This window comes from Aphelocoma coerulescens, chromosome 13, assembly GCF_041296385.1.
Source record: "Aphelocoma coerulescens isolate FSJ_1873_10779 chromosome 13, UR_Acoe_1.0, whole genome shotgun sequence".
NCBI classification, from domain to species: Eukaryota; Metazoa; Chordata; class Aves; order Passeriformes; family Corvidae; genus Aphelocoma; species Aphelocoma coerulescens.
Window position 1 is genome coordinate 17,805,667 of NC_091027.1, and position 19,647 is coordinate 17,825,313.

A 19,647-nucleotide genomic window follows, 5' to 3' on the forward strand; every position below is an offset into this window, starting at 1 on the left:
GATTTTAAGGCCCAAAAGGCATGGGAAGGACAGAGCTGGGAATTTGGTGGTTGTGGGAGAAGCTGTTGTGGTCCTGGAGGGTTCTCCTCGGGTCGAGCTGCTCCATGACGAACCAACTTTTAGGAAGGCAGCAAACCTGCATGCTGCAAATGCTGCTCTTCCAAATCCTGCCTGAGACCTGGGCCAAATGAGGCATTGGGAAGTCAGGAGCAGGAAATGAGGAAATGAGGAAATGAGGAAATGAGGAAATGAGGAAATCAGCTCCTTTCAGCAGTGCCCGAACCAGGAGCTCGCACTGCCTCCAGCTGATCCTGATTTCCCCCTTTTCACCAGTTCCCTGATGTTTTAGGTTCTGCTGTGCTGCTGAAGCTCCCACAGCCCCTTCCAGCACCCAAATCCTGCCCCAGCCTCTCCTGCTGCTTCTCCCAGAGCCACCTGCGCACAGGGAAATCAGAGAATGCAAGGGAATTCAGCCTGGAGAAGAGAAGGATTTGGGGGAGACCTTGTAGCAGCATTTCAGCTCCTATAGGGAGCTTCCAAAAAAGATGGAGAGGGCCTGGAGTGCCAGGACAAGGGGGAACGGCTTCCCACTGCCAAAGGGAGGGATAGATGGGGTACTGGGAAGGAATTCCTGCTGTGAGGGAGGCGAGGCCCTGGAATGGATTTCCCAGAGAAGCTGTGGCTGCCCCTGGATCCCTGGAAGTGTCCAAGGCCAGGTTGGGAGCTTGGAGCAACCTGGGATAGTGGAAGGTGTCCCTGCCCACGGGAATCATCTTTAATGTCCCTTCCAACCCAAACCATCCTGTGATTCCATGAAATCTGACTGGGATTTCTTCCATCCTGAAAAAGCAGATCCTGGTCAATGATGTTCCCACCATCCAGAGGGATCAGCACTTCCAGTGCCTGGAAAGCTGCACACAACTGGTGCCTTCCCCACTCACCTGCTTCCTGCTGCTCCAAACAGGGAGGCAAAACCCCTGGGAGCACCGTGATTCCCACTGCAGAGGGAATTGCAGTGCTGAGGCTGCAGCTCCTGCCTGGCTCCTGGGAAGCTGCCAGGGAGAGGGAAGTACAGGCAGAAAATGAATAGCAGAAGAGATTGCAGGTAATTATGTTTCTTAAGCTGTTAACAGGATTGGCCATTTGATAAATGAGAGGATTTGGGAATGTTTTGTCACTGACAAGGCATTGTAAGATCCGGGTGGAAACGGGAACGTTTCTCTCCCACAAGCAGGAAATTCTCCCGGGATGCTCACGCACCGTGAAATCCATCTGAAACCTGGATGCCAGCACATGGAGGAGAAAGGACAGATACAGGACTCAGGCTGACAAAACCCCACCAGGTCTCTCACATATGGAATTAATTTGGGTTTGGTGCCCCTCCTGTGTCCCCAGAGGCTTCTGCTCTTTCCTGGTGAACCCCCACGTGCTTCCATATGGATTTTGGTGCCACCGGGGCCCCTCAGATCCCTCCATCTGCTTTTCAGTGCTCTGAATCCCTCTGGTTCCCTCTGCTTCCCTCAGCTCTTGGTTTGCTTTTGTGTTCCCTGGATGGAAAGGGAAGAGGAGAGGCAAGAGGGAGAGGCAGGAGGGAAACAAGCCCTGCTCTGTTTGTCCTGCTCCAACTGTGCCCCTCGGGAGGGTTTGGATACCCCTGGAGCCCCTCTGTTTCTTTTCCAGTGCCCTCAGAGGCCTTGATGCGATTTTCAGGGTGTCCCAGTGCTCTCAAGCTGATTTTCCCTGGAAATCTCTGTTTTGGTGTCCCCAGGAGCTCTCTCCATGTGCTCTGTGGGCCCTTGGACTGTCAGTCCCACCCTGAAAAAGGCAGAGTTTGTGTGCAGGAGCAAAGGAGAAGGGGAAGGCTCTCCCAAACCTCCCCCCCCAGCTTCTCATTTCTTTGCTTTGGATGGATTTTCGCAGCCAGACTGCTGCAGGAGCTGTGGGACAGGCTGAGGATGAGGAGCAGGGCAAGGCCTGCTCCAGAGATCTGTTACAAGTGAACAGCGCGTGGAATAAACCAAAAATCCTCTTGGCTCAGCTGTGGCTTGCTCCACTTTTTATTTCCAAGAGGAAAACTATCCCAGCATGATGCCAGCATGGCTGATTCCCGCTCAGGCCTCCCTGTGGTGTGACTCCCCAGCAAGGACCTGCTCACAGGGGCCTTTCCCTCCTGGGCCAGCTCCTTAAGGGGTAAATGAAGGCAAAATCCAGTTCCTGCTCCTTTGTGCCAGGTCTCTGGAAAACGAGGTCACTGACTCTGTGCAGCTCCAGCTGAAGTCTAAAATGCTGGCCCCAAGCAGCTCGGAGGGCGGGCAGGAGGTGAAGCAGCAGTTTATTCTTAGCAATAAACACCTCGGAAAAGAGAAATAACAGGAAAGAAACTCCAGGCACTTTTCCCCTACAAACAATAGGACTGAAAGCTGCTTTCACCCAGCCAGGGGCAGACGTGAGCACTGGATCTGGGGATTTGTGCTCCTCTGTTCCAGCCCAGCCCAGGCCTCCCTTCTTCAGCAGGAGACGGAGCTCCAGCCCCAGCTGGGCAAGGCAAAATCTCTGCCAAAGCTCAGCCCAAAGCCCAGGGCAGACACAGGGACACCATGGCCACCTTCAGTGGGCCGTGGTTCAAGCACAGAGAGGTTTGTTCCTGCCCGCACAGTTAGGAAAGGAAGATGGCTTTCCATCCCACTCCTGTGGATGGATGAGAAGAGCTCATCCCAAGCACTTCCCAAAGGCCTGACCCCCAGTGGCAGCCTTGGCCATCCACAAACCCCTCCCGGCCACGGAAAGCAGAATGGTCAGGAAAAGCTTTTCTCTCCAACGAGGAGCCTCTGACAGGGGAGGCTGAGCCAGCTGCTCCCTTTAGGCCCAGGCAGCCCCACGAGACATTCCCACAGGAAACCCCGGTGCCATGGAGATGATCCCAGGCCAGAAGCCAGCTCCAAACCGCTCCAAACAGCCCCAAAGAGCCTCAGCTCAGCCCCCTGCAGCCCTGAGAGCCCTGCAAGGGAGGCACCTCCCTCAAACACAGACTGGGGAACAGCCTCTTGATTGACCCCTGTCAGCTTTTCCAATGGGAAAAGCAGGGAACAACTCCCACCCCTGCAGAGCCCTGGGAACAGCCCCCACCACCACCCCAGGCACGGGGGGCTTTGCAGAAGTCCATGGGATCTGGGATCACCGTGCCTCTGGGCTCCCCTCCAGGTCCCCCTTCCTGCGCTCCGGGGCACAACGGACCCGCCAGGAGTGGGGCACAGCGGTCCCAAAGGCTCCTTGGGGTTGAGCTTTGCTCACTCACCATGCCCAAATCCTCCCTTGCTCCCAGGCTGACCCACTCTCCTCTCTTCCACATATTCCTGCAACCCAAAAGTGCCCACAGACCCTAAGAGAGGACCAAGCACCACACACAGGAATTGAATTCCCCATCTCCCAAGACAAGCTGGGAGCAGTGATACACCAGGAATCTCTTCACAGCCCCCCAAAACCCTGGCACAGCCCCCACACTCCAAATGTGTTGTAGAGCCCAGGCACCTCCACAGCTGCAGAGAAAAGCCCTGGAGATAAAGATGAGGGATCAAAAATCCTCAGAGCACAGCACTGGGTGGGAAAGGGGAAGAGCTGGGCCAAGGCTGAGGGATGTCTGCCCCTGGGAATGGAGAAGGAGCTCCAGACACTTAAAATCATTGCAGTTTCCAGACAGAGAGGATCAGCACAGCCCCCTGATGCTCCAGAGGAGCTCAGGGAAGGGCACGGATTGAGGTGAGGAAGGAGCCAGCAAGGCCTTGGAGGTGAGATCGAGCGGCCATCGGTTAATCTTTCGCAGGGGAGGAGAAGGGAAGAAAATCAAACTTCCTTCTAACACAGCTAAAGAGAAATACAGGGACTGGAAAAGGGCAGGAGAAACCTACAGACATCTGTGCTCCTTCCCTTCAGCAGATTGTTTTCCAAAAAGAAGGAAAACTCCCCTCACCTGTAGCTCTGGCCCTGCACGACCCTAATAACAAACTGAGGATGTGGCTGCTGCCCGCAGCCCTCAGCTGCTGCCCTTGGCTTCCCCTCAGCCACAGCTCTGCTGGCTCCATCCTGCTGCAAAATCACAGCTTCCCTTTCTACTCTTTTTTAGTAAAATGGAGGTAACACTAAAAAAGGAGCTTTAATTACCCCCCTTTTTCCCCCTCCAGCTCTCCCAGCACCGCAGCCAGTCTGGTTTGGTGCTGGCAGCCTCCAGTCTCCTTTCATCCCCTTGTGGTTCTCCTTAAAATGTGAGTTCCCTTCCCCGGGAAGTGCTTCATCCAAGACTGCTGCTGTCTTTCCATGGAAAGGCCTGGAAGCAACCCTACTTCAAGATATTTATCATTTTTTTAGCTGCTGTGTTTATCAGGAATGGGCACTAAGTTTAAGGAGGGACTGTGTTTCTGAATGTTCAAAAAGAGGAGAGGGAGGAATTCAAAGTATTTTTTTTTCATTTCAAGTGACTTTTGGTGCCCCCTGAAAGCTTCCATGTGGCTCCCAGTATGAACCAGAGCTGTCTGGCTCTCCCAAGGCTTCTGTTTGATTATGGGTTTCAAAACTTGTGTACAGATATTTTTATGCCCCATGGAAAATTATAGGATCAAAGAATCCTCGAATGGTTTGGGTTGGAAGGGACCTTAAAAACCATCTCTTCCCAATCCCCTACACAGGCTGTCTTAGGAAATGGGCACCAAGTGGAAGCGTTTAGGAAGATCAGAAGGCAGCTCTGAGTGATGGGCAAAATGAATTTCATGGAATCATGGAATGGTTTGGATTGGAAGGGACCTTAAATCCCATCCAGTGCCACCCCCTGCCATGGGCAGGGACACCTCCCACTGTCCCAGGCTGCTCCAAGCCCCAATGTCCAGCCTGGCCTTGGACACTGCCAGGGATCCAGGGGCAGCCACAGCTGCTCTGGGCACCCTGTGCCAGGGCCTGCCCACCCTCCCAGGGAACAATTCCTGCCCAATCTCCCATCCATCCCTGCCCTCTGGCACTGGGAAGCCATTCCCTGTGTCCTGTCCCTCCATGCCTTGTCCCCAGTCCCTCTCCAGCTCTCCTGGAGCCCCTTTAGGCCCTGGAAGGGGCTCTGAGCTCTCCCTGGAGCTTCTCCTCTCCAGGTGAGCACCCCCAGCTCTCCAAACACTGGCCCCACTCTTCAGCCAAGGCTGGGAAGGACAGAACAATCCTTGGGCACCACAGCACTTGAGAAAACAACTGAGAATTCCTAGTTAATCTACCGGAAAGAATTTTGGAACAAGGGGAAGGAAGCCACATGAATATGCAGCAAATCCAGTGGGAAGCTGCTGGCTGCTGCAATGGCTCATTAGAGCTGCACAGCCCCAGCCCAGCAGCTCCCACTGAACGTGGCAGGACGGGTTTGCCTGGAGAGGCTGTTTCACAGAATGGTCCTCATGTTTCCATGGAATTTCCATATTCCCCAGCAGCCACTCGTGTGAGCCAGCAGAATGCCGGGGACTCGCAATTAAAAGTGGATTACAGAAAAATTATCGTGAAGTTCAAACTCGAGAAGAAGGATGCCCAAAATGTTCTCACTGGATTGAGGTTAGAGCATCTTAACTTTCAGGATGTTTTAATGGTGAGTGTCACTCACAAAATAATTTTGTGTACCTGAATAAAATTAATCAGAACCCGTGGAAGAAAAGCAGCACAAGATTAAATATCCAGAAGATAAACCCAGAGACCTCTTGGCAGGAAGGATGGGAGGGAAGGGCTGGGACTCACACTCCATGTGCTAATAACGAAAATGAAGAGACATGGTGGTGGGAGAACAAGGAAAGGTTCACCGAGGAAAAGCCCTGCAGATTGGAAGTGCTGCAAGTGGAGCTGTAAGAAAAGAAAGCCGGGAGCTTTCAGGTGCAGAGAACCCCAAAATCCTCCTGCTGAGACAAAGCAAAGACCAGGGGCTCTCCCTGCTCACATCCTGTGGCCTGTAGTGAGTGCTGTGGGAAAACCCACCAGAGAGGACAAATAAATGCACTTTTCCTGGCTAATTGCCTGGATTATCAGTTCCTGGCCTGTGGCCACCAACACTTCCAGTCCGAAGCAGCCACGAGCGAAGTGAGGGAGAGGCCACAGGGCTCTGTTAGGCCCTGGAGGGGCAGCTGCACACACGGATCTCTCCAGGCAGGAGTTGTGCCCGTCCTCTCCAAGGGACAGCACAGGCAATCAGCCAGGCCAGGCTTGGAGCAAGCTGGGATGGGGAAGGTGTCCTTCCCACGGCAGGGGGTGGATTGGATGAGCTTTAAGGTCCCTCCAATCCAAACCCCTCTGTGGGTCTGTGATTCCATGAGGAGGGTGCTGGGAACAGGAGATAACAGCTCTGATAAAGGAATGAGGTTTGATGAAGCATCTCTGACACCTGGGGATGGAGCACAAGGCACGGGAGAGCCTGGGGAGCAGGGGCAGGTTTGGAAAGGGATTGGCCCCCTGGACTTGAGGGATGATCTCCTGTACCTGCAGCCCCACTGGGGATGGATCAAGAGGCCAGGGGCAGGAGCACAGGCAGCCCTGGGCTCTTCCTCACACTGTTGAGGAGGAAAACAGCAGTGCAGTGTCCTCATCCCCTTCTGTGGCCTGGACCTACAAATAACGGGGGTTCTGAGCTAAACAGGATGTTGTCACCCTGTAAAGAGACTTTAATCTGGCCGAATTTAGAGGCACAGGGTGGTGCTGAGCTCCATCCCGCACTCCCAACAGGCATCACACTTGGAGAAACACCAATCTTCCACCTCTCTGCCACAGTTTCCCTGCTCCCACCTGTGCCTCTTCAGCTGTTTCTGCTTCTCTTCCCACCTTACATCTGTTTACCTCCAAGTCCTCCCCCTGCCCTGGCTCCAGGCTCTTCTGGCACATCCCAGCTCCTCTGCTCTGCCCTGCAGGGGAATCCTGCTCCTGCCTCCAGCCAGGAATGGGGCCTGGTGTTGCACAAGGTCTCTGTGGATCCAGAGCTGAACATCCAGAACTGACATGGAGAGAGCCTCAGAACATGGCACATTTCAGAGGAAAAGGAAAAAAGCCACATATTTTTCACTGGGGTTATCCCTTTCCTAAATTTCAAGCCTTTAATGCAAATATTAAGACTCTGGCTCAGCTAAAGTGAATTATTTGGCATTGCTCTTGGGGGGGGGGTGGTATTTATATAATAAATAGAAATAAAGATATTAAACATAGAACCCCAGGATCCCACAATGGTTTGGGTTGGAAGGGAAAACTCAAAGCTCCTCAGTCCCACCCCTGCCATGGGCAGGGACACCTCCCACTGTCCCAGGCTGCTCCAAGCCCCAATGTCCAGCCTGGCCTTGGGCACTGCCAGGGATCCAGGGGCAGCCACAGCTGCTCTGGGCACCCTGTGCCAGGGCCTGCCCACCCTCCCAGGGAACAATTCCTTCCCAATATCCAACCTAAATTTCCCTTCTTTTAGGCTGAACCCTTGTGCTATCACTGATGGATAACACAGAATAACACATACTACAGAGAGATAGATATGTATCAAAAACACTGGGAAAACGCTGTCTTTTCCCTAATCCTCTTGCCATTTCACCTGACACTTCAAAAAATATCACAGAGTCAAACGCTCTGCGTGAAACCTTAAAGAAATTGACTGGCGTGGTCAAAGTTTGGTGGTGACATCAGCAAGGGAAAACAAAGCCCCAAATGTCAAACCCGGCCACGACATCGAGCTGGTTGTAAATCAATCGCCAGGAAAAACTCCTGACCTACATGAACAGAAGCAGGAAACAAAGAAAGCTCGGAATAAAATCCATGGCTGACAGAGCTTAGCACAAGAAAGTTATGTTTGCAGAAGAAATCCTAGCAACAGTGCGGGGTCACTGCTCGGTGCAGACAGGAGAACGGGGAAGGATTATGCAGAAAATGCAGAAGGGTTCAAACAGACTTTTAGTCGGTATTTGGAAAGAAGGATGATTTGCTTTCATTGCTTGGAGATGATGAAATACTTTCCAGTCTATTAGGAACCGAGAGGGGTGTTAGGATCCCTCAGCAATGAGCAGTTTGAAATCAGCAGGCTCAGAGGCTGCGGCACCGCTGGCAGAGGAGCTCGGGGCCCGCTGCCGCTGAATGTTAATAGCAGCAGATCTGTAAATGCCCAACTTATCAAAATCTATTGAACCACAAGAGAAGCAAGAGGAATCAATGAACCATCAGAGGAAAGAGCCGCTCTGGGTCACAGCAAGGGAGGGCTTTTTCCAGCCTGTCTGTCATTAGCACGGGCAGGTGGAACTTGGAGCTGCACGGAATCAGGGAATCTCAGAGTGGGGAAGGCTGGGAGGGACCACAGGGGTCACCTGATCCCCCTGCTCCAGCAGGGTCATCCCAGGGCACAGGGCACGGGACTGAGTCCAGATGGCTCTGGAATATCTCCAGTGAGGGTCCAGCTCTCCTGACAAACTGGAGCCATCCTCCTTCCCAGGCTGATGGCTCTGAGGCACAGGGACGTCACCCGGCACTCACACCAAAGTTTTCTTCTCCATGAGGAAACTTTGACTTCTTGGTCAGCTCAAAACCTTCTGCTGGAGGTAAGAGCCGAACAAAAAAGGCTCTGGGCTCAAGCCCTGCTCTGTTCTTGCCCACAAGCAGGAGCAGGAGTTTCTACCCAGGATTTTTGTGAAGCTGTTCCTTAGCCGTGCACTGGTCCCAGTGACTGTGCCAAGCTGGTCTGTGGCCATGCAATGGCCCAAAACAGGCACACAGAAAGCCAGGAGTGCCGTGCCGTGGCTCTCAGAGCCAGGAGCCCTCCCTCTCCCAACCCCACACCTCTGCTGGCTCCAAGTGCCAGCTGCAGATCTACTCTACACAAGTTTAACTCCCTGTTTTTCCCAGCAAGAAGTGAATGGGATCATTGTGCACTTGACACCCCCTGTGCAAATTCATCCAAAGAGCTGAGGGGGCTGGGAAGCTTTAAGAGATACCAGAAGCCTTTCCTGCTTCAGGGTAGCACCAAAGATCACCCCAAACCCAGAAGTTTTGTGCACAAAACTTTCCCTTTGCAACTCCCTGATGTTTTCAACCCCCCAAAAAGCATTGCCCTAAACAAGGCTGTGCAGAGTGGAACTGTAAAACACTGTTGGATCTCCCATTAACGTAATGAGGCTTCGCCAAAAACAGAGGAGCAGGGAAAAAAAGATTAATCAAAATCCTACGTGAATTTATTTATGGATCACAAAAAATGTTTCCAGAATATCCAAGACATGGTCGAGGGATAAAGTTAGATGAAGTTCGGATTTATCTCGATTACCTAACCTGGCATTAAAATCCTTTCCACTGATCAGCAAACAGAGGGATAAAAAGATTTTAGAGACGTTATGTAGGTCTGGAATAATTCCCAGTACGAGTTCCTATAAGAAGAGGAATTGTGGGAGGAATACAAATATTAATCAGAAGAAAAGGTTCTAAATTGGGAAACTGCTCTGGCAATGAGACAAAAGTCTAAGTCATTAGTGTAACAACCTCTAATCCCTATCAGAGCAGCCAGTCTCATGACAGAGATGGACGTGAAATGGCTTTCTCCATAAATATTTCAGGTTTGATTAATTCTAACTTTCTATGTCTGGACGTAACAAATATGTTGTGAAACATATCATGAAAAACCAGAGACATTTGGCTGAACAATCCAAAACCGTGTAGAAACCTCATTTTCTAGGAAATGGAGAAACACATTTTAAAGCTGTTTTCCTCTTAACTCCATGCAGAAAATTCCCCAGTGTCCAAATCTTTAAAATAACTTCTCCCCAAAAGCAGCAGCCTATCTAATTAAGTCCAGAACCATGCTACCAGTTTGACCCCGATTTCAATTGGCAACTCCCTGACAGGCACCAAAATACCTTATTAAATTTTTTTCTAGGGATAGCAGTTCTGATTTATAGGAAGGAAGAAAAAAAAAAAAATTCAAAAAAGAAGTAAATATTTTCTAGGTCAGAAAAGGCGAGAAATGGCAGGAGCAGTCCTGCAGTCCCAGGATTCGCTCGGAGCATCCGGCACTAAGCTCAGAGTCCTGCGTTGGTGACAAGTCCTCATGTAAAGCAGATCATCCCCAGCCAGAGACTGAAGCACATCCATATGCATAGCAAAGCTCCGAGATTACTCCCAGCACTCCCTTTCTTCCCTGTAATTACAAACCTTCTCCTTTCAGAGGCTCTACAAGAAATATTCGTCAGTGTAAGAAGCTCCACAACACCCCCACGGTTGTGACAGCTCAGCTGTGTTGGGGCTGCACCAGATCAGGGTGGGATCCCATCCGTTCTTTGGGGAAAAGGATGTCTTGGGCAGCTCCAGCTGTGCCAGGTTCCTGGGCAGCCCCATCGTGGTCAAAGGGGACAGGACAGAAGTGAAAACTGCTCAAGTCTCATCCTGCAGTGGAAGAAATGCACCTGCAGTGATGGTCTTTGGCCGAGGTGCTCAGTAAAGCAGGAATTACCTGGGGGACAGGGAAGCTGCGGCGTTTTCCTCCCAGGCTCGTGGACTTGGGGTGTTCTGCAAGAGGTTGGTGCCTCCTCCATCAGCACCAGCAACTCCCAGCACAATGTACAGGAACTTTAACTCTGAGTTAATGCATAGAATCCCAGAATCCCCCAGAATATCCTGAGTCAGAAAGGACCCACAAGGATCATCAAAGTCCAGCTCCCGGCCCTGCACAGGACAACCCCAAAAATACCACCATGAATAGTTCCCAACTTAAAAAAAAGATCCTCAAAGTACTAATGGATTTTGGAAAAACAGAGGGGTAGCTCTGATTTCAGCACCAGCACCCAGGGAGCGGCTGGAGCTGGGCCAGGGCAGGCTCAGGCTGGAGAGCAGGGAAAGGTTCTTCCCCAGAGGGTGCCGGGCACTGCCCAGGCTCCCCAGGGAATGGGCACGGCCCCGAGGCTGCCAGAGCTCCCAGGGGTGCACAGGGTGGGGGTGCTGGGCAGGACCAGGGGCTGGCCTGGATGATCCTTGGAGTCCCTTCCAGCTGAGGACATTCCCTGATCCTGTGATTTTAGCATGTTGCAGCTTGACCTACTTTACAACAAAGTTGCCATCCGATTTCCCCTCATGTAAAGTTTCCACTTGTGAAGTTATAATGGGCTTCTTATGTAAGTGCAGTTTAAAGGCAGCTGCATTAGATCCCAATTTTGCTTTTAAGTTGTGCTCCCCATCTAATTAAATCATCATTCCCCGAGTTTGCACCCTGCAGATGAGGAATCCTGCTTCCCAGAGCACTCCGAGTCCTTCCCAGCCCCGTGAGCCAAACCTGCGGCTGCCCAAGCACACGGCAAATACCTGCAACCATTTCAGAGCAGGTGGGATCCCCCTGGGGACAGCTGGCACACAAACTCCAAACAGCAGCAAGTGTTTCTCTAAAGCATGAAATGAAGGATGAAAATACAGCTGAACAACATGGAGAACGAAAGTGGGATGGAAAGAGGAGAGTTTGGGATCACTAAACACGGTTTTACACTAAACCAACCGAGCTACAGTGGCAGCCACATCCATAATTTAGTTCTCCCCCATGTCGAGGAGCTGGAGATGTTCTCCAGCCTTACTCTCCACAGCCCTGCACATCTTGTTAGCTGCTCCTCTGAGCCAATCCATCCAAACCCCCCGTGTTTGGATCATTATGGACTGGACTCGGGCTCCCTTCAGTGACAGGAGCTTTGGGACAGGCTCCTCAGGAGTCACCAGCCCTGGGAGGGTTCAGAGAATGAGGACATGTGGCACTTGGTGATGTGGCCATGGCGGTGTTCAACCAAAGGCTGCACTTGATGACCTTGGAGGTCTTTCCTGACCTTAATGATTGTGTGACTCTCTGATAATGAAACACCACTCGCCAGAGAATCCCAGGGAGTCTGGACAGAGGGAGATAAACTGGGCTGGACGTGGGTTTGAGCAATTTCAGACTTCAAAAAGCATCTGGCAAAGCCCAGCTTTAGCAGGTGAATTCCAGCACCTGCATTTCCAGCTCCAGGCAGGAGCCCTGGGAACATCTGCACTGCTCGTGGATGGGCTCAGTCCAGGCAGCCCCTGAGGTGCTGAAGGTCCTGGCTGCAAACGCTGCTGATTCCACGTTCTGGACATTCCCTGCACAAGGAATGTTGGTTTATGGCTGTCATCACCCCTCCTTCATTTTCCAAAACTTCTGCCCAGGATTTCTCTCTGCTTTTGCCTCTCCTTCCCCACAGTCTGTGCTGGAGCATCCCACCCTTCCTGCTCCCGACATCCCAGCTGTGGTTCTCTCATCCTGGTGTCCGCAGGAAGAGCTGCTGGTGGGATGCTCCCCAGTTCCTCACTCACAGCGCCTGTTCTGCCCTAAAAACTGCCTTTATTGTCGTCCTCACCTGCTCCAAGTCCTTCCCAGGTCCCTCTGCTTGGCTTTTGACAGCTGAAGGAGCCTCCCTAATTCCGTTTGGCAGGACAGTGAGTCCCCATCAGCCTCCCAGGAATTGTTAATTCATTTCTACTTTTGACCTACACAGCAGCCTGAGGCAGTACAATTTAATAATCAGTTACATGAGAATGGCTGACTCTGATTTAGACCTGATGCCTCAGAATTTCATGGGGTATCCTGAACTTTTCCTATTCTTATCTTAACTTTTCCTGTTTCCCCTTACTTTTTCCTAGCTAGGAGATCCCAAGGTCTCTGTCCCATGCCTGCCTATTTCCTGTCCTGTTCCCAAAACCATTCTGTCCTCACCTATTTTCTGAGGGTGGAATTCAGAGTAAAAAGCTTTGATTTCCTCTTGGAGTTTCTCTACCTCATAGATTGACACCTCCAGGTAGAAACCTAAATTTAGGAGTCTAAATCTCTGAGCTGAAGAACTCCCACCCATCCTTTTTAGCTCTGTTTTATTCTTTATGGAGACAGGAGAAAAAGAACTGCAGATATTAATCAATAGGTGGGTTTGCCAAACATTTATACAGTGACATGATCACATAATCATGTTTTCCTTCTTTTCCCTTTGCTAATTTTTTCTTTCTCATTCAGTTGGAATATTTCAGTGCTGGGGCCACTGCTCCACTGTTTTCACGGAGTTATCCTGCAGCAGCTCTATTTCTGAGTGACAATAATGCTCTGCTCAAGCCATAATTAAGGATAAGATATAATTGAATATGGATATTCCCAGACAAACTATTTTGCATTTCTTAGCTCTGACTTTCACCTGCTGCTCCTGACAGCCACAGGAACCATCTGCTTCTCCTCCCAGGGCCACGCTGGGCTATCCCAGCTCATTCTGTGCCACCCCCAAACCTTGTCAGTGCCACCTTCACCCCTCTTCCCAAACCATGGAGGAGTTCCTAACCACGGCAAAGCCGCAGAGCTCCTCTCTCAGGGAAAACCCAGCTTTCCTCCCACTTTTTGTCCCATTTTGTCTCCGTCTTATTTACCTACAGAGGACATCTTATTACCTCAGCCCAAGCACTCGAAGAGTCGTTAGAGAAAGACTTATTGACATTTGTTTGGGAGTCCATGTGCACTTCATCAGCTGCATCAGCCTCACCTACGAGCCTGCTGACAACTCCAAAGAGCTCCAAGAGATTTATGAGACGCGGCCTCCTTCTGCAAGAACTGTAATGACTTCTTCCAAATAAATCACATTTATGAAATTGCCTCCTGGTTCTCTTCTTTATTATTGTCGTTTTTACCCACTTATTCAGGCTGAAGGGAGACTTACTGATCCCTGCTTTTCCCCATTTGTCCTGGAGACCTTTTCCTCAAGGCTGAAGACACATTTGCCACTGTCCATCCCTCTTGCAGTGTGGTCAACTCGAGTGACACTTTTCATGCTACATTTAGCTTCCTCTTAATCTACTGTTTGAGGTCTTTCAGAGCTCCTGATCGAGTAGCATCTTATCTTGTTGCTTTCCGACTGCTCCTGTTATTGATTTGTTCCCAAATGTCCTCTGCTGGAACTTCATTTAGGGACAATTCCTCATGCCCTCCACTGCTCCACCACTAATGCACCCCTTCCCAGCCTTCCTCCGTAATTTGTTCCCTATTATTACAGTTTCCTACCCTTCTGCCAAGTTTCTGAGGCATTTATTATGTCAATAGTTTCCTTTAAAATCAGTCTCGCTCACCTCTTCGGGGCTGCAGAGTTACAGCATTTGTATAGATATATTTTTACATTTTTTATTGATCTCACTGCCCATTTTTCATGGGACCTGCTTAGCTGGGACTTTAATTGCTGAGCCCATTCTTTGCTATTTCCTTCCTTGATGTTATTGATTTCAGCTCCTTCCATTTTTTCTAAATTACATGAATTTTCTTATTCCTCTTGAAGAGGAGCTGTGATCTGGAGCCACGTGCAGTTGTTCATTCGGTGACTTTCCACAGCTGCCAGCCATAAAAATCCCTCCTTGCTTTGGAATGTTCAAGCCCAGTTTGCAATGCTGATTTATATAGCTTATCTCCCCTGTAAAAACTACCTCACCAACGACTCAGAACCTGCTCGTCTGCTGCTGTGACAATTTATAACTCAGTGATTTCACTTCCAAGTCTCTTTCCTACTCACTGCTGACGTTGGTACCCACATCACTCACACCACCAGCTCCCTCTAGCACCAAGTGTGGACACAGAAGTCCAGCAGAGCTCAAAGCACTGCAGAAAATGAGGCTTTTTTCCCCATGTTTCAATAATACATTTCATTAACACCTCCTGGTCTGAGACTCTGGTGATTGCTCACTCCTGTTAAATTTTTTATTTTCTCTAATTCCCATGTCTGTTCCTGGCACGCTTCAGGCAGGCAGTTGGATCTTTCTTTATATATTTTGGTATCTGTTTCCTCTTTCATAAATGTGGCACAGAGCACTTGTTTCAATTTATCTGTGGAATTTTTGATTGCTTTCTCCAGGTCAGAAAATCTACCTTCAGAACACCTGACCTTCAAAGCATATCCTGGTTTTACCACAGATTTCGAGCGAGCTCTTTGTTAAACCACATCGATGATTAATTAAACAACTGAACAGAACACCAGGACACACCAGCAGGATTCCAGTCCAAACTCCAGCCTGACAGGGCACCCACATTACAGCAGAAACCTCTGGATGAGGAACTGCCAGCTCTGAGCCGCCAGGACGAGGAATTTGGCTGTGCTCCCCTCATCCCTGCATCCAGGGCTGCCAGAGGGGCTGCTTTGGGCAAGTGCAGCCCAGCCTTGCTGGGAGCCCACCCAGTGCCTCTGCCCTCCCAAAAGCAATAAATCTCTGCCCCAGGCCAGTTTCTGTGCCTGCACAAGGCACTGGCATCCATCAGAGCAGGGGCTGCAGCAGATGGGCTCTGCCTCACACAGAAACAAGGTAAGAGTCTGGCCCAGCCAGAAATACTGGGCACACTGATACAGACCATATTTCTTTAGTCTGCTTCTCAGAGAATCATGTGGAACAGTTTCAAAAGCTTTCCTAAAGCAAAATATGTCCCATCTGCTGCCTCCTCTTCATCTCCTAGACATTATTTTCTCAAGGAAAGACATTACAGTGAGCTTGCATGATTAATTCCTGCTAAATCTATGTCTCCTCCTTTCTATCTCCTGCTTGCTTTAAATTGATCATGTAATCTTTTTTTTCAGACTTATTTCTGGGAAGAGTGGTTTCTCGCCCCTTGGTTTCTCTTTTTCAAAGGAGTAAACTGTGTTTGCCTTTGGACAGAGCTCAGTGATCTCACCTGCCTTGCAGGAGCTTCCAGGGCAGCCACTAAAGCTTCAATAATTGCTCCAGCTCCTGCCTGCACTGCCCACACGGCTCTGCCAGCACAGCCCCAGAGCAGTTTGAGGCCAGAGCTGCTAATCTGGAAAGACGAAGAGAGAACAGATCTGAAGCACCAACCCAGCGTCAGAGGACGTGAGGGACGGGGCCTCGCTCACACTCTGCTCTCCTCTCACAAGAAATAGTTTAGGCCAGTGCAGAATCACGGAATGGGTTGCGTTGGAAGGACCTTAAAGTTCACCCTGTTCCACTCCCTGCCACGGTTCCAACCCTTCCAGGCTGCTCCAAGCCCTGTCCAGCCTGGCCTTGGACACTCCCAGGGATGGGGCAGCCACGGAACACGGTGGCAAATTAGCAGCAAGCTGCCTTCCAGCTGAGGAGAAGCAGGCTGCCAGCTCCAGGAAGGCTCTGTCTGAAAATCCATTTTAAATTGAGAATTTTTGGTGGGCTGTGCTGCTGGGGATTCAAACACCAGGAGCACAGAGCAGCTGCACAAGTGCTGACAGATTTGCTGACTTACAGGGAGAGCACAAAGGGGCCCCTCCTGAGACACCTGGGCGGAAAATGCTGGGGAGGAGCACGAGGTCCTGCTGCATGTCACAGATCCTGAAGGGAACTGCAAGTGAAGGATCCTGGAAGGCAAAGTCAGGCTGCTGGCTGAAGATTTAGCCCCAGGGTGCTGTTGGCAGTTTCTCTGAAATCCTCCCAGTTACACACACAGCTCCAATTAGGCACAGGGGGAGGAGATGCTCTCCGGAGGTGATGGGCTCCATCAGAACTCCACAGAAATCAGACTTTGGAAAATCAGGCTCAGGAAAACATATAGGATGTGTTTAATTAAGTGGGAGCTGGGGGAAATCTGTCATGAGCTAAGGGTAAACAGATTGCTGAGGGCTGGGACGACACAAATGCTCTGTGCATGGAGCCAGTGCAGAGGAAGAGCTTAGTGCAGGGACAGGAACAGATAATAGGTGAGATTTTATTTATCAAAATGGACTAAGAAGCTAAACAAAGCTGCTCCCTTAATTAAGAACTATAAATACGTGTCTATAAAAATGGGGGCGGTGCTAAATCAAAGGAGGAAAAAAAAGCTAGATGAAATAAAACACAGGTAATAAAATCGGAGCAAACAGCAAATGCCAGTGACAAACCCAACAGTGTACTAAAATATATGGCCATAAACTACAGAAAAGAGAGTATTAGTCATAAAAGTGAAAGATTCTTTTTTTATATCAAAGGGAATGTTTTAAGGAATCTAGTCAGACTAAAATTCGTACTGGAAAAGACCATACACTGGAAGTGTCTGGCAGTGAGAATGTAAATATATGAGCAGAGTTACCCCATCAGTCAGCAGAGAAAGGAGACTGAGTGCTCAGTGCTGAGAGGTGAAATACTAAACGTGGGCCCCGCTATTATTCATAAAATAAATGGATGTAATGGCACAAAGGGAAGAAAAAGGTTAGAGAAGCAATTTCAAGGAGCTGTGCAGAGCTCGCAGACCCCGAGCAGCCACCAAGAGGCTGCTCCTGCTTCATCTCCTGCGAGCTACAAGAGGAGGGAGTTCAAGAAGAGGCAGGGGATGAACCAGCAGAGAGTTTGGGCTGCTCTTGGAGCACAGAGCTCCTCTTGGAGTGCAGATCTCAGAAGTCCAAGTGGGCACAGAGCTCCCCACAGTTCAAGGCAAAGTGAGATGAAATGGGAGGAGTGACCAGAAATAAGGAATCTGCTCCTTCCCAGCAGCACTGAAAGAGAACCCCACAGAATCAGGGAATTCACTGGGCTGGAAAAGACCTTTGAGATCCTCGAGAGCAGCAATGAAAGCCCCGGCACATCCAGGTCTGGTGTTCCCATTGAACACTGCGGGGAGATTGGACTGGGGGCAGAAAAGAGCCATAAAAAGTATATGAGGAGAGGAGAATGTGTAGCTGGGAAGCTTAAACAGCTCAATTGTGGGGCAATTCCATAAGAACTTTCACAAGGGGGAAATATCAACCAAGGCTTTTTAATCTCGCCGAGACAGAAGAAAGACTGAGGACTGAAAAATGAAAGTGATTCAAAGCAGAAATGAAACCCACATTTTTTAGCAGCAGTGATGATTAAATTTGGGAACAAACTACCACCTGAAGTGATGGATTTTGCAACTCTTGACATCTGGAACGCATGTTCCTGTGAAAAGTTCAAGTTTTGATAAATAAGGATTTTTTTCTTCTCTGAGAAATAATTTTGTCAGAAAATTCTTCGCCAGTATTCGGGTTTCTTGTCTACTCAAAAAAGATAAAAGATGAGGCAGAGAAACAGCTTTGTACGTTGAAAGTTGGTCAAAATGATAATAAAAGCAGAATAATGGAATTCCTAGATAAGGAGCATGATATGGCAGGAGTTAATTATCACAGTGACTGTAATGAAAATTTTGCATCACTAATATTCCAGAACTATTTGAACATTTCTTTATAATAATGATCAAAAGAGAACTGCTTGACATAATCTACTTGAGCACTCGAGAGCCTTCTGATAGTGTTTTTCAGGCAGGGCTAATCCCGAGGAATCCTGCACGGCCAGAAATTGCGGATGCTCCCAAAAGCACAGACAGGGCACCAGGCAGAACCCCGATGTCACCAACAGGAATCTCCTGCGAGCCCGCGCTCCTCTGTGAAGGTGTTAAGTGGCATCGTTCCAAGTATCATTTTTAATTGCAATCAAGGCGCCAAGAAGCCTCGCACAAGTGCTTTTAATACACTACAGGAATGAAAAATGACACGTAAGGCGCTGACGAGTTGTGGAGCATCATTAACCACACCACAGCCATTAACGAATGTGCCAAGGCAGGCTGGTACAGCTGCGAGGAATTCGGGCGGAGGAGTTGGGATCAACATCGCCGGATTTTTTTAGTCAAACACTTCAGAAGGGTGAAGCTCCTCCTGAATCAATAGGATGTGAAGCATCACTGCAAAAAAAAAAAAAAAAACCGCATCCTTTAGGGATTTTTGATTGGCCTGAGAATTGTGGCACTCCTCAGTAAATGTCAGCCTTATCAGTGTTGTGAGTAAGCATCAGCTCGCTCTCAAACGAGCTGACTCTGTTCATTTTTCTCAGAACTGGGTGTAATATTCTCCTGGCAAGGAACAGCTCTTTTAGTAGACTGCAGCACAAATTTGTAAAAGGAGCTTGTCTCAGCTCTGATCCAGAAACCAAAAGAGATCCAGATTAGATGCCTGTGGAAAGAGCTGCTTTTCGACTACAAAGCCCAGATCGTTTGGAGTTAAAGCGATGCAAGGAGTACAAATTTCTCCTTTTCAGATCACAACAGATGCACCAATTGTAGGAAAACTTTCTTCCCTAGACTTGTTTACCTACTTCAAATTACATCAGTAGCTTCAAGTGTATTTTTGACCCGTGAGTGGTTAATGACATCAATCTCTCCAATACATATTCATCCCTTTCTAAAGACCCTCTCGTTATTTCTCCCATGTAGCTTTCTTCTTTCTAGTGCTCGCTGAGCCCCGGCAGCCTCGTGGTGAGATCTTCATTAGCATTCGAATAAAAATTCATTGTTTGCCTGTGTAGTGGGGAGAGGAGGCACCGCAAGTGTTTACATTCGGAGCCGTGTTTCATTTGCTCCTGACAGAACATAGCAAAGCACAGCGGAGGCTGCGCTGGGTCAGGTGAAGGTTCCCCTGCTCCAGCAGCAGCTTCCCAATCCAGATGCCCAGGGAAGGGGTTTAAGAACACGCCAGGAACGCAGCAGAGCTTTCCTGGAATGTTATTCTGTTTCCCAACAATGTGTGTCTTGGGACTTTCCAAGTCGCAATCCCTGGTTTTACTGTTGAACAGGTTCTGCTTTAACTTCCCTCCATTAACTTCTCCCGCTACTCCCGGAGCACAAGTAAACTTTGAGCATCCATAATATCCCGTGGCAAG

The 19,647-nt window shown here is 49.6% G+C and overlaps 1 long non-coding RNA gene across 1 annotated transcript; it reads left to right on the forward strand.

Annotated features, from left to right (window-relative positions):
• The first annotated feature begins 279 nt into the window (after positions 1-279).
• On the forward strand, positions 280-2,024 carry LOC138118317 (uncharacterized). Its single transcript, XR_011155089.1, has 3 exons — positions 280-349; positions 853-1,105; positions 1,235-2,024. It is a non-coding gene; the product is annotated as an uncharacterized lncRNA (long non-coding RNA).
• Positions 2,025-19,647: the final 17,623 nt, after the last annotated feature.